The sequence below is a fragment of the Pinus tabuliformis genome, chromosome 1_1 (genome assembly GCF_031772625.1).
Source record: "Pinus tabuliformis cultivar Carrire ecotype Pingquan chromosome 1_1, CPIR1, whole genome shotgun sequence".
In the NCBI taxonomy this organism is placed as follows: domain Eukaryota; kingdom Viridiplantae; phylum Streptophyta; class Pinopsida; order Pinales; family Pinaceae; genus Pinus; species Pinus tabuliformis.
The window spans coordinates 822,611,056-822,626,976 of NC_142297.1; the positions used below are offsets into that span (position 1 = coordinate 822,611,056).

Sequence of the window (15,921 nt, forward strand, 5' to 3'; positions counted from 1 at the left end):
TTTCCACTAAGGCTGATAGACCTTTTTGACCTGTACTCTATTTTGGCTCACCTAAGCCGAGGGTAGGAGGCATTGAATTCTTGGACATTTCTGTAAAAAAGGACAAACTCTCCGAGAAGGTGTGTCCATGAGTACCTTCAAGCAAGCATCGGTATTAGGAAGGAAACAAAATTCTGCTTCCAAGAGTTTTGGAAGGATTTTCTCGTGAATCATCTCTGAGTTTAAGCTTGTGGATGTGACATGCTGAGGATAAGCTTCGATGGTGTGGAGCAGGATTCTTTAACACAGTTACTTTTGTAGAAGCTCTTCGACATACTAGCAACAACAAGACCAAAAATTGAAGGAATCTCTATTGACGCCATATAATTCAATTGGGAGAAAGCATATACACGTCAATAACATTGAATTCTCAGAGCAGTAGTTGACTTACCGGTCAATTACTTATCCCCTCAACTACATTTATATATTGAGAGAGGAAGAATTTGAATGAGAACACTTCTGGTGGACTGGACTTCCCAAGACAGGTAAGAAAAATTTCGTCGTATCAATGGCCTCTGAGGCAGAGATTAAGGAACAGAGCGAAGCCAATACTTCGCTGTTTGGATGGATTAATCGAAGAAAGGTCCAAAAGTTAGCTGCTTCATGGCAATCTGAGGATACAAAGGATAAGCCCCTCATTTCCAAATGAGACTCGGATGAATCATATACCTTGTCTACAATTATTTTTCCATTTTTATTTCCTGCCCTAGGTGGTTTACTTTATGGCTATGATATTGGTGCTACATCTGGTGCTGATATTTCGATAGAGTCAGCTGAACTTAGCGGAACAGATTGGTACAATTTGTCATCTATAGAAAATGGTGTTGTGGTTAGTGGATCCCTTTTTGGGGCTCTAATTAGGTCTATTATTGCTTTCAATGTCGCAGATATCTTAGGTAGATGGAGGGAATTAATTGTTGCAGCTCTGTTATATGCAATCAGAGATTTAATTTCAGCATTGGCACTTGATCTTGCTATGTTAATAATTGGTTGGCTGATATATGGCTTTGGTATTGGCTTGGCCATGCATGCAGCTCCATTGTACATTGCAGAGACATCTCCACCTCAGATTCGAGGGAGGCTTATATCTTTAAAAGAGTTTTTCATAGTTTTAGGAATGTTGTTGAGTTACCTTGTTAGTAGTCTAGTCGTTGATGTGATTGGAGGATGGTACTACATGTATGGAGCTAGTATACCACTTTCTCTAATAATGGCCATTGGAATGTGGTGGCTGCCACCAACCCCATGTTGGATCCTTCTTTGTGTTGTTCAGGGTAAAGGGAATCTAGAAGAGCTTAAAAGAAAGGCAGCTTCTATATTATGTAGATTCCTTATCTTTATAATGCATAAGTTGTGTATTGGTTTTGTCTAATTGTATTTCCGATTTTGGAGGAACTGGAAACCAAAGAGAAGGTAACGGAACTACGAAATGAGTAAACATTGTAGGATAAACCACCATTCATTACCACCAGTCGGCAAGAAACAACAATGGGTATGGGAGTTGGAGTGATGCTCTTGTTCATTCTGGTTGCGCTGCCTTAATTGTCTAGCTGTTGAATACCAAAGTAGGTGTATTGCCACTATTTCCTCCTGGCTATTGTGTTTGTAAACCACTTAAAAAAAATGTCACTAATACTACTGAATGCAAACACAGATCCATTAGACACGTTTCAAACACGCGGTTGCTTGCATTTTTTATTCACGATGATTATTTCTACTGCTTTTTTATTTCAAACTGTCCAGATCAGGTTTTGTCATCAACATTTTTTTTGCCTAACTCACCACCAAAACGTGTTTACATATATTAGCAATTAGATAATAGCTCCACAGGTTACTCTATGGACCCAACTATCTATTCTATTGCTTATTTATTGCTGAGGAAAGAGGAGTTGGTGGTGTCTTGGTGCCAAGATTTGGATGGATCGTTGGATCAATCTTTAGCAGTAGTAATTTTGATGTGTTGTCGAGGTTATTTGATGTTTAAGGAGAGGATAAATGTGCTTTCATTTAAGTTTTATTCGAAGAATCTACATTTTAAAAGTTTGCAATTTGTTTGTCAATTTGTTTAAAAAAAAGACCTCTCATAATTGTACAAACAATTCTTTCTATACATAATATCTCTTTGAGTCTTGTAGAAAAAGCAGCAAACAAGACTATGGCGTCAATATCTACAGGTATTTCTAAAAATCCCTTCGTTGTTTTAATGCGAGTAAAAACAAATAATTGGTTTTTTAATAAAATTTGTTCACTACATTTTTCTAATCAATAAAACAAGTAGGGATTTGCTTGTTTTTCTGAAAAGGTACTTATCAATTCGAAGATCGGATTAGCTTTGTATACCTAACTATCCACGCAGGCTTTTTAGATGTAGTAGATGCGCAATTCTGCCGAAAAACAATTCTGCAGCCGAAAAAAAATTCTTCAACTCTGTATTCAATTCAATGATCTATTTGTTGAAAATGCATTCTAACCAGAAATTCATAATCAGCATGCCATATCATCTTCCTACTTCATCTTTCACATCAGCATCATGTTTCCATGTCACACTCACACATGATTATTTTCACTATTTCACAAAAAATTCAAATAATCATAACTTTCTCATACAATATCAGTTTTGCGATGATTCAAACATTGTTGGAAATATATCGACGAGATATACACAATGAGAAAGATTTCATCAGAATTTGAAACAGTAAAAGAATGAATAAATTGCTAACAAGACATGACAGGTAACCTAAGGCACTAGTTTCGAAAGAAGTAAAAATTCATTTGATTTTCTTTCTTGAATTTGTTTTATTAGTACCAATTCTCATTTTTTTGTGTAAATGTAAAAAAGGGAGAGATTGATCACCTCTCTCTTTTGATAATCTTACATTTCATTGCAGAAAATGTTCTAAGTTTTTGCAGGTTCCAGGAAGATAAACAAATGACCATAAGCAAACAGTGTCTCTCAAAGACCAAATTTCCTAAGAACATGATCAGAGCAACATCAAAGATGAAATATCCAAGCATGAGCACATGATTTTGGATAAATAATGCAAAATCAGATCCATCACACCATTTCAAAACCTTTCAGATACCAGTCTTACCATTGCATTCCTACTTATTCAGTCAATAAAATCTTCATCTCATTTTCCTTCACAGTCATTTTCCTGCCTCACTTTCACTAACCTGTAACCCAACAATAAAACCATTCAACTCCCTTACAAAGCTAATTCATTTCATTTCCTTTTCATTTTGTCAAATAAACCTTGATCCACTGCAAAAATTTTCATCCATAGTCCTTCAAAATTATTGTTTTATGCTCGCGTTAGATGATGGAGGATTCATCAAGGCCTCCCTTTTAAAAAGTCTTGGCTTATCGACATTATCACATTATCTAGGTTCAAGGCTAGAGTCCTTATTATTACCTTGATGCTTGTATGCCTTAATGACAAGTTCTCTCGCTGACAATCATGGGAATACATCAATGTCCCTTGATTGTTGGATCTTGCAAGTGACTCGACATCATCTCATCTATTCACACTTCACAATATGCACTTAGGTACCTTGGCACTCATGGACATTAATGGTAAGTTTGCCTCGCATTGGGTAACGACATTCATTAATTTACGGTAATCCAATGAATTCTCTTCATGCTTGACATCAACACATTTATTCCCATGACTAGAATTGTACCATCAAGTTTTTAACAATTGAAGACTACATCAATTTTTCAGTTTGCAACAGGAATCAATTTGTACTAGTAGCAATAAAGATCCCAATCTTATCATCATCTAAAAAAGGACAAATAGGCAAATGAAATTCCTTTGTTTACATACTCCATGATCGAACATCAGCAGCTACACTCTTCATTATACACAACTCATCCACATTGAAGGCAAGTGAAGGTATGTTGTTTTCAAATATTTAGTCATACAATTCCTTAAAAACTAAAATTGTAATTTTGGAAAAATCCTCACTAAATTTATACTTCCTTTCTCATATTGTCATAAAACTGAAGACACCTTTGAGTGGGGGGAAGGGACATCAATTCATATTCACATTTCATACACCATCACACATTTTCATTTCATTCCAATTCACATATTCTTCCAAATCAACTATTGTTTCATTATGATTCCAAAAGATTATATGCTTTGAAAATTATCAATTCATTGATAGTTACTATAGGACCTGAAAATAAAATTCTCAATATTTTCATGTATTTTGTTGCAACAAAAAAATAAAAGTTTTGTTACACAAGAACCAATACTCAACAGTTTTGGTTGTCACACAAGAACCAACCATAAAAAAGGAGATATGTTGCAATCTAATGTATTACACTTTTCAAAAGAGAATATGATGATGCAAATTTTGAAGAGAATCCATACAATCCAGAGTTCATAAAGAAGAAAAGCATTACAAAAGGATCAACTTATGGATAAATGAATCAATGCAATAGTTGCATGAGGACATGCAACAATTTCAGTTGGGGGTATGTTGAGTCTCAAAATTGTCTTCCATTTTCATCCATATTTCCATCATTTCATGTCCATTTAACCTTCATCTCATGACTATCTAGCCCTAAAACCCTAAATCAAGTAATCATCTTCACAAACATATGGGTTAGAATATTTTCCAAAGTTATTTATTTTATGCATTATAAGTGAATTAATGATTAAAAGTTGGGAAATTAACATAGTTTCATATACCTATATATGTGTTATGAGTTTTGTGACATGTGTAGGTTTATTTGGAGGTTCTAGAAGAGTCTTACTTGTCCTCCCAAGCGACAAATTCGAATTTCAAATCAAGAGGTGGACCATATTCCAAGGAGAAAGATCATGGAGATATTTATGAGCCATAGGATTTGTATATAATATTTATGGATAAGATGAGAAAATTATGGATCTATTAGATATTTAAGGGATCTGCATTTATTGAGCAGATAACCCTAACTCATGTATAAATAAGAGGTGCATCCTTTAAAGGAAGCCAACAGTTATCAGTTATTCATTAGCATCATATTTATGATTGTTCATTCAACATGAATAATATCATTTTATCCAAAATTATGAGTTATGAGTGTTGTTTGATTCTTAAGGAGTGATATTTGTTCATGTGTGCTCATTGAGGAATGGAAGGATCCCCATCAACCGCAATCTGCATACAATTGTAACATACTTTTGTTTTTTTATTTCCTTTCTACAATTATGATTTACTTTCCGCAAGTATGATTTCATTTCCTAGATTTGATTTGATTGTCATTAAACTGCTTGCTTACTAGTTATCCTAGTTTTCTTGCTTGAGAACTAAATCGCTAATTGTTATTTACTGCTTTCTCACTAGTTGTTATTTACTACTTTCTAGATTATCATAGTTTGCTTCTTATAGTTGTTCATAGATTAGTTTGTTTTTGAATAGTTTATAAAGGCCATGGCGTTCATAAATTCCACCTTTAGAATTTAACTTCCAACCCTAGAATTTAATTTAGTTTTCTTGCATTTGATTTGTTTTGTAGTTTTGTTTATTTATAGTTGTAATATGCATTTCCATTCTAAACAAGCTTTCTACAAAAATTTCATCTGAGGTCCCAAGTATTTTGGTTTGCTTCTAAGTTTATGAAACCCCCGGGTTGACAAATTAAATGACAGGGATTTAGCATACAATTAAATCACCATACAATGGGCATTTTTCTAATCCCATTTTTGTACATTTTACACTTCGTCCTTGATAAAACATTTCAAGAACTTAAGTCATTGGTTTTGATTTTGACCAAGAGGCTTACAATTTGTGCAGAAGTTTAAATAAATCATTCTTTCAAACCAGATGTATAGTAAGGTGGAAAATAGTAAAGCACACCATTTGAAATTGCAATAACTTGGAAAGAAGGAACAATGAGGGTATGTCGGGTATTTCTCTAAGATAGGTAAAACTGGTTTAAAATTTGAGAAATTGCCATTTTGTCAAATCAATTGCAAGGAACTGACAAAGAATTTGATAAATACAATTGTCTTTATCCCCATAGGCTTATTTCTAATTAATGACATCAATATAGTCTTGGGTAGGAATTTTTCTAAGCCTAGTTTTGTACATTTGCACTTTGTTCTTAATAAAACGATTCAAGAACTTAAGTCATTAGTTTTGAATTTTGACCAAGAGACTTACAAATTGTCCACAAGTGTAAATAAATAATTCATTCAAACCAGTTGTATATTTTGATTTGCGACTGAAAACACTTAGAAAGAGGGAAGAATGAGGGTATCCTCGGCATTTTTGAGCTGGGTAGAACTAGTTTGAAAACCGAGAAATTGTCATTTTGTCAAATAAATTGCAAGAAACTCACACAAAAGTTGAGGATTTTGAAACAGGTTTTGGTCACGAATGAATATGTCTTCGGCCCCATAGGATTATTTCAAATTTTTGACATTTGTACAGTCATCAAATGGCATTTTTCTAAGCCCATTTTGGTACATTTTCACTATGTTCTTGACAAAATAACTCAAGAACTTAAGTCATTAGTTTTGAATTTTGACCAAGAGACTTACAAATTGTGCACAAGTGTAAATAAATAATTCATTCAAACTAGGTGTATAGTGAGGTGGAAGATAGTAGAAGAAACCATTTGCAACTGAAATCTTCTCTCCTCTATCCAAGTATGCTAATGTAGAAATTCATCATATCTGTGAATTCTCAAGTTGGAACAAATATGCACTTTCACACAAAACCAACTACACTCTTAGTAATGAAATTTGAAATGGGGCATGATTAGACAATACCTAAGCTTAAGATATAACCTTGCATCATGTATGTCAAATATCCTATGTAACTATGTTTCCCACATATACACAACTTTCACATAAGGCAAGTTGAAGATAAACTTAGAATGTTGAATGAAATTTAAAGTATAAATATTTAACCTCGATGTAAATATATAACAATGAAATAGTGTATAAAATAATAGAATAAACAATATGCAATTTGAATAAATCAAATGGGAAAATAAATGAAGTCGGGACATGCATTATAGTGAAGCAAGGTGATTTTGACCTACTTCACAAAAATGCATGCCCAACCCTCATTTCAAGGAAAAATTGACTGATTGAACTTGGAGAGTAATTTTTTACTCATAAGTAAAATTAATACAATTAAATATTTTTAATGTTTCAGATGTATATTTATAGTGTTCAAGAATACTCCAAATTACATGCATTTCATATGGTAAAATGTGGTGTTTGTGTGCCTCAAATAAATGCACACAAGGACCTACAATTAATTGGTAGTGATATAATGATCAATCCATCCTATGGGTCTATGAAATTAGTAACTCATTCTTGTGGTGTAACAATGCCCTAATGGGCCTTAGTTCTTCCGTATGACAACAACCTCTTTGGGCCTTCTCATATGTGATATGAGAAAAGATTATGACAAAGATATGAAACAGACTTGATGAGCCCTATGATAGAGATATCCTAATAGACCTATGACAGTTCCGTTGCATTGCTATTGCTAATGTTCTCTCTACATAATTTCTTATAATGATATGGGGTGTATGTAATGTAAAAATATTGAAAATTTTTTAAAATGAAATTATCTACAACAAATACTTCTAGCCCTAAGAAAATTAACATTGTTACTACTCTACTAGTTAGTAAATATATAACAATGTAAACATGTGTAAAATAATAACATAAACAATCTACAATTTGAATCAATCAAACTAAAATGTAAATAATAAGTGTAGGGGTAGAATTATTGGTAGACTATATTTTGAATAGAGTATAATTTGTCCTTACAACATAAATATTAATTGAGATTAACATTTTCCCCCATGTAACACACTTTACCACTAGTGTGTATATCAATTTTGTTTCATTCCTCATTTATAACTTAGTTTATGCAATCATTTTAGAGCTAATTAAATTACTCTATAGTGAATGTAGTGGATTATTGAAATTATGGTTATTCTACTGAATGTATTCTATTAATCTTTGATTTTATTTGAGAATAATGTTATATTCTTGTAACATTTCTATGTCTATTTTTTTATGGAAAAAAATTACTTGATGGTGCTAGACTAGGTGCCATTTGCGTTGAATTTTATGCCTCAACATGATCACATTATTTGACTTGAGTCGGCGCTAAAGTCGGTGATGGGTGAATCGAAATTTTCGGTGATGGGTGAGTTGAAATTTTAAAATTCCCATGAGCCAAAACTTTGAAATTAAATACCCACCAACTATTGAACTAAAAAAAAAGCTAGACTATCTCCCTTGAGAATTTTTTCAGTGTTGATAGGCGCGAACCTAGAAATAAAATAATAGGTTCCTCTTCCCCTGCTTGGGTGCCGATCTAGGAGATTCAAAGTCCACCCATTTTGTGGATTTTAAAGGATCTTAAGGATTAGACGAATCTTACACAATATTTTTATTTTTCTCCCTTTTTGGTCCAAAAATTGGAGCTACAGAGTAAGGCATTATCAGTTTTGTGAACAGAGGGTGGATTTAGGGTTAAATTGTGGGATATTTATTCATGTATTGGTGTAGAATGGTTTGATTATCATAAAGGTTTGCTAAAAATTTAGGCATATTGTGTGTATGTGATGGTTGGATGTGTATTTTATATATCTAGGGACATGAGACTAACCAGGAGAAAGAGGCCTTGGCTTCAATATTGGGGATGGAGGTAGTTAAAAAGCTTGATAATGTGGAATTGAAAACACCTGCTAGATAGATAGAAAAATGGTAAATTAAAACCACTAAAACATTGCAACAAAATCGACTAGCTCAACAAGAATCAATTGATTCCCCAACCACTCCTTGATTAAGTAGGATATCAAGGAGGAAATCATTAAGCATAATCACTAATAATTTGGAACAGGAAACATAGAATTCCAATGCTAAATCTAGTCCTAGGACACAAATATCTTCTTCCACCACGCCACATTATGAATCTTGCATTGGTATCTATGATACAGGGATATAATATGATGAATTTTCAAGCGAAATCTATAGATTAGATGCTGGGAAAGTTTTTACAGACCATCTCCATTCTCCATTCTCAAAGATACCATTGCACCTACAAACAATAGTAAATCGTGACATGGAGACTGAATTTGGCATAGGTTTGTCTGTAAAAAAGTTTAAAGTACAAATGTATAAGAACTAAAAGATATTTAGGTGCAATAAAACAGAGAAGATCAAAAAACTCTTGCTCGAGTAAAGGCTCAAAAGAAGCCTAGTTGATATAAGTATAAAAGTATGGAAATAACTTGTAAAAACATATGAGAAGTTGGATGAACAGAGGAAGTTCAGTGAGGAGAGTATCCAAGTATTTGAATTTTCTCATAAGTTTATATCAATTTTTTAAACAAAAAATATATTTTATTTGTGAATAGTTAAATTCAATTAGTATATGTTTCAGGACAAGGCATCCAAGGCTAGGCTTGCAAAATGAAGTGCCACACATCACAGTGGCTAGAAAGGTCTACATGCCATAATTTGTACCTTTGTAATCATATTTAATATGCGAAATGATATTTTTTTTATTTCATAGGAAAAAGTAAATGATTGAATCTTAATTAGTTTAACTAGCCCATGTGCCATGTTTTGACACAGGACAAATATGGTTGTCATCTAGCAAACTTTGAAATGGACATGTTACAAAATAAAAAGTATAATGACTTTGTTATTTGGATGGAGAACAAGGTATCAATAGTTGAATTTCAATAAGTTAGTTTGATATTGTTCTGTTTATATGTCAATTTTCATTTCTTACAACATAAAGTAGAGACAAGATACCCTTGTTTTCCATATTTAGCCAATGAAAAATTGTATACATTCTAATTGTAAAATTGGTTGGAAGATAGTTGGAGCATGATAGGATATATAACATCATCTTAGGGTAAATGATGGAATTTTTCCCACCATATCAATGGAATATTGCATGTTACCACACAATCTAACAAGGTCCTAAGGAAGGGAAAACCTTAGGGACAACTACTAGAGTAAGAGAAAACAATGGGACAATGACCCATGGTTACTTTAGTAAAGGTACCATTCTCTTTATAGAGTTTCATTAATGGGAGGAATCTCGGGACCATGCTACCAAAATTGGGATTTTCCAATTTTTTCCCTTCCTGAAGCTATAAGCCATTAGGGGAGATCCCATGAGACTAGGATTGAGGATTAACCCCCCATTTAAGGTGAGGAAACAAGACTACAGTCAAAACCCTTCTTCCAAATTGCCCAATAATCCATGCCCAAAGTGCTCAAGGATAAACAAGCTTAAGCACTCAATTTCATAATGAAAAACATACCTTTAGGATTGGATTTCCCACCTTCAAACACATGCTCTCAAAAAATGGGTGAGGGGACATACAATTGGCTTAGGGAGTAGAGATCAAATAGCACAATACAAATAGATTTTGTATGATCATGCACATGCTTCAAAGAAGGAAAATGAATATGGAAAACACATAAGAGAAACAACACATACTGCAATGTACCAACATATATTGGAATCAACCTAATGACTTTTATTATTCTCTCCAAGGAAGCCAAAATGATTACACAAGTACTCAAAATGCAAAAAATCTGAACCCTTTTCCATTGGTTCTCATGTCTTTTAAATATTACATCAAAATCAGTTACAAAGGTAATTTTCAAAACATCTATAACTACTTAATATGTAACTAAAACTTATTTTACAATGTTACAAAATGAAATTTTATCATTTTTGAGGACCGGGATGACTAGTGGAACTATAATAGCCCTGCTTAAAAATTCATGTAAAAATATATAAGACCACGACAATGGGACACGTATGCCAAGCTGAATTTTGGGTAAAACATTCTAGTGGGTGTTCATTCAGTTTATTATGGCTAAGGAAATTGGCAAAGTCTTTGGAAAGGCATCAGGCATTAATTGGCATTTTATTTATGAAAATAATGGAAATAAGGAGAAAAGGAAGGTGAAAGGTCATAGGTTGCATGTGAGGAAGAAAATGAAGGAAAATAATGGAAAATGAAGAAAATAGAGGCCTCATTAATAAAAAGGCTTATGAAGATCAGTTGGCAAGATTTTGCTCAGGCTTGGTTAGTGTAACCTTTTGTCACCACATTTTTGGAGCTCCCTCTCTATTCTCTCTCTCTCATACTCTTTGACAACTAGAGTTTTCTTGGAGCACTATTGGAGGAGTGTGGCATACTTGGAGCTTTGGAATAAGAAGGAAAAGGAAGAGTAGGAAAGCGCAAGAGGAAATCAGGATCAACAACTACAACAGGTTTTTATTGCAGGTATCGAGTTTCATGTATGTTTTCCTCAGTAGATTTGACATGTATGGCATATGCATGTGGTTTCTTAGTTATGATATGTTGTTGAAATGGAGGATTTCCTAGATTTACAATGGATTTTTCTAGGCTTGCCATTTCCTGAATAGCCATGGTGTTTTGGATTCATTTCCTTTTTTTTTTGGTTGGTTCTCATGTTCCTTTAGCTGTGGGTTAAGTTACTAGTTCTTGTAGCCTTGGTTGGACAAATTCTCTGGATCCCTGTAACAACTTTGGTTGAGTTACTCGTCTTGGAGACTTGGTTGGACAAACACTTTGGATCTGTTGGCTTATTGGGGCCTGGCCCAGGTTCAGAGTTAATCAGCCAAACAAATCTCAGTACTACTGGTCCTTTCGGCAATAGTACATGGAGCGCGAACTGAGGTCTCACCCGAAGTAGTATGGGAGGGTGCTAGAACCAGTTTTTCGCACCCTGGAGATGTCTGATGAGTTCAACTAGTCTGAGGCTTGACGCTGCACATAGATCACCTCGCGTACTTTCCCATACCTCGATGCTTGTTGTTCAGCCTTCGCGCAACCCTTACTCAAGGCTGTATGCCGCGCTCTATGTTATTACCTAAGATCTTACTTGTATTTTCCAATATTAGTTAGTTGAGTGCTTTAAGTTATATTTAAAAGCATAAACCATTCATACAAATGCGCGTAGTAAATCAACAATATAATTGCAGGTTATATCAATCATATATTAACCCAAGAATAGATACATAGAATTATAATCAAACTTCTCTTTATTACTTCCTTTCTTGGTTACAGACTTGACTCAGCCCTGCACACTCAGTTGTAGGGGTGCGTGCACTCAACTGCAGACTACTAGGCCTCTTCTCACTCGGCTGCAGAGCCTTCTCCTACTCTATGACCCAAAAATAGACTTGTCCCTTTAAATCTATCTCGCATACATCATGTTCAACTATTCTTAGATTCTATCTCATATATTCTTAGAGCCTCGCTCTATTTATACAATCCCATGGTCCGCGGACCATGGGTAGGCCTATCCAGCCGACATTACATTACAAAACTAGGGCGGACAACCCTATGACTCTATCATACTTTCGCGCCCCGCGCCCGCAATTCGCGGAGCTTTACAACAAGATTCGGTCAAACTTGGGCTTTAAGCCCTAAAACATGCTTCAAGGGGATTCCATGCCCAACGAGCCCCCAACACAAACATCGTGACTCTCCCTTGAGTCACTCTGTCGGCGTGGTGATCTTTGCGCGGAGTCCTGTCAACTGTTCTTGAACTGCGCGGAGGTCAGCAGTGCACTGAGCTACTGTTTGTTGGACCTGTTACATACACTCCTCTAAGACCTCTGTGTCAGGAGTACATCCCTGCCTCAATGTGTACATCCCCTACATGTATGCGACCTTGCCTTCAATATCTGTTGTGATGGTGAAGGCCTCATTGATCAAAGGATGGACGTGCACTTTTAGGATTTCTTCCTTATGGTGTGTCGCGTCCACATGTTCTTTCAGTGCCCTGGCCTACTGCATCCTCGCAAGCCTCTTAGTGAGGATCACCATCTGCGCAGTACCCTAGACACTATCATATTGTTGTTGGAGTTCTCGCACCTCTGTCTATAAGCACTAGATATTGGGATCCTCCTGCAGAGTTGTGACAACCTCAAGTGATTTTGCCAACATGCTGGTGCAGTCTCGCACTGCACCTCCAATTTCCTCCAATCCCACTGTGATAACACTAACGCACCCTTTTCTGACTTCTGGGGGAGTGGATGGCTACGTCTTTAACCGCAGCTCGACGATCTGAAGGTTTAACTCCAACTGAGCCTTTGTTGTTTCTTCCTTCCCCTCGCAAACCCCTGGTGCCAACCTGCGGATTCGAGCCTCTGCTGGTATGTCTGTTGGGATGGCAAACTCTAGGATGCTTCTACACGCATCATCTATCACCTGTACCAACTGCTGATTCCACGAGACTAATTCGTTACGCTATAAGCTTATTTGTTCCATATTTATCTTCTATTCACTGAGAACTTGGAGCACGCACCTCTCCCTAGTATGCAACTCCGCAGTTATCCCATCCTGCAGCCCATATAAGGTCTCGTGTGGAAGTGTAGCTAGATTGAGACCGAGACCTTTCAACGCACTACCTGAAGGCCTATCGGCCTCATTCGATGGTATTAGTGCTCCTTCTGATAGCAATATGGTGTTCATCATTCATGCGTGCAATATTTTCTTTGCTACTATTGAGCCAGTCGTGAGGTTGGTCGAGAGTGTACCAACCTGAGGAGAGCGCACTTGTAATTCCTACAGCTGTGCTCTTAGGGCCCCCAACACAATCTGGTTCTCCTGCATGAAATCTTGGAGAGCCTTAGAGGTGACATCGCGCACTGTCTCATTGATGTCATGTAGATCACCCTCGGTCAAAGTGATTTGGTCATTGGACAACTTCGAAGCCTTGCTCTTCTTACGCGACCCTTCCCTCTCTGTCGGGTACTGGCACTTCAGCTGAGTTCATGCGGTTTGTGGGTCTGTACCTTCCTCTGTGGTCTCTGCTTCCTATCCCTGTGTTGTCTGGTCCGTGCCTACCTTCGTAGCCGCTTCTTGCACTATTGCTGCTACTATGACCTTCTCTTGTTCAGTTGCTGCCTATGCTGTGTTTCGCACTGTCCACACTTCTACTGCCACTGCCTCCTTTATTGGTTTTTCGGCCAACTATGTGACGTGCAACTTGGAATCCTCTTTCTCTCATTGCACCACCAATTTTTTGATCTTTGAGATGTCTAGGGTGTGCCACTCCAATGGCCATGCCTCCAAGTCACTGAAAATGGCATCTTCGGTGGCTACAAAGGGTAACCTTGTCCAATGCTTCGTCGGGTCCTTCCACACCCTGATATATATGTTATGCATGTCTGCCTTAAATTCTGTGAAGCTCTGCAGGCTGTTGTAAACTGTGGGTGACAACAGCAGCTTACGATTGATCCACAAGACGAGGTCCATCTCCATGAGCACCCAAAAGATCTTTCATTTATGAATCCTTTTAGCATCCTTCGTGACCCAGAGCGAAGCATACTTCGTGGCCTTTGGTAATTCTCTATCAATTATGGGGAATTTACTATCCTTCGGCAATTCCATAGCTACGAGCTCTATGGACAGCAACAACCATGCATAGTGGAATGTTTTGCCCTGTTCCTAGGCTTCGTGGAAATTTTCTAAAAATTCTATGCAGAGGAATTCAGACCAGTTAAACGGGACCCCCTCCATGAACTGCTCGGCCAGTGCGACCATCAGTGCAGGTACCTCGTCTGCATAGCACTTGTGCATAATCTTTCCTGCCAAGATTTGGGTTGCCACGTGTACTACTCTGTCCTTGATGCTGGAGATGGCGTAGCCCCTTTTCCTCTTTTCCAGCTTGTACTTTTTCTTCATGGCCTCCGTGATGGCCAAATCACTGCCCTTCCCTTTTTATATGGCCGTGAGGTCCTTTCCTTTACATAGAAGCCGGGATACGCAATGAATCAAGTCTGTCGTGATGGGGATGGTCTCTTCTAGCCATAAGCACCCATCATGCACTAGGAAGAGCAGTTTCCTAACGATGAAAATGGTTATTGGGGTGCGGTGGAAATGTGGCACCCATAGTAGGTTCAACAACTCGACCTTTTCCACTCTACGCAACCACTTCTGCAGCTCTAGTGATGTCACCCCCCCCCCCCCCTCCCCCCTGCGGTGTACTGCTTCATGAGGTTTCTGATCTCATGATGAGGGAACTTCTCGTGGTTAGCGAGGTCAAAATATTTGAATTTCAGGCTCGGCATGCGGCCCTAATCGAGAGGGGGATTATTAATATAAATGCCTAAATATCTTCTTGGAGCAGCCCCCCCCCCTTCAGTCGATTGGTAGGTATACTCCGGGGCTTAAGGGTAACATGGGTGAACATGGGGTTTGATTTGCATCTTTACCCCCTTAAAATAGGGGGTGTACTTTTTCAATATTGTCCTCTCTTTGTCAGATTAGAATGAAGGGGTCTGGTCAAACAAACAAAGTAGGTTGGCTAGTGTAAGAAGTACTAGTTCCAACAAGTGGGTAAGTATGTGGACGGCTATCTCTTATCTCTTATCTCTTTTCTCCTTTCCCTTTTTCCTTATTCTCCTTCTTATTTCTCCCTTCCCCCCCTTTCAGGGGGTTTGATTTGCATCTTTCCCCCCCGAAAATAGGGGGTGTACTTTGGTGTGTACCTTCAAACATAATGCCATCTAGGAGGAGCGGGGTCTAGAGCAAGCTCTTAGTTTTGTCTAGGTCCTTGGGCACTTTTGCCTTTTCTTTTTACGGAGGGACATAGGCAGGCAATTTTTTTTGTGGAGTGCGTAGGCTGAGTATCCACCTCCATGCCTTAATCCTTTTCTTCTATGACCATTAGATCCTCTAAGTCTATTTCTTCTTCATCAGATTCCACGGTAACCGCTTTCCCCTTCTCCTCCATGGTTAACTTGGTGCGCAACAGGTTCCATGGGGACACGCATACGAGAACCATCGCTTGCTTGTCCTTATTAGGTCTCAGCGTACGCGATGATTTTGGGATTTCTACCATGGTCCCT

At 37.1% G+C, this 15,921-nt stretch overlaps 1 pseudogene; it reads left to right on the top strand.

The window, feature by feature from the left end:
- The first annotated feature begins 519 nt into the window (after positions 1-519).
- LOC149216616 (D-xylose-proton symporter-like 2 pseudogene) lies at positions 520-1,411 on the top strand (annotated as a pseudogene).
- The last annotated feature ends 14,510 nt before the right edge of the window (positions 1,412-15,921 follow it).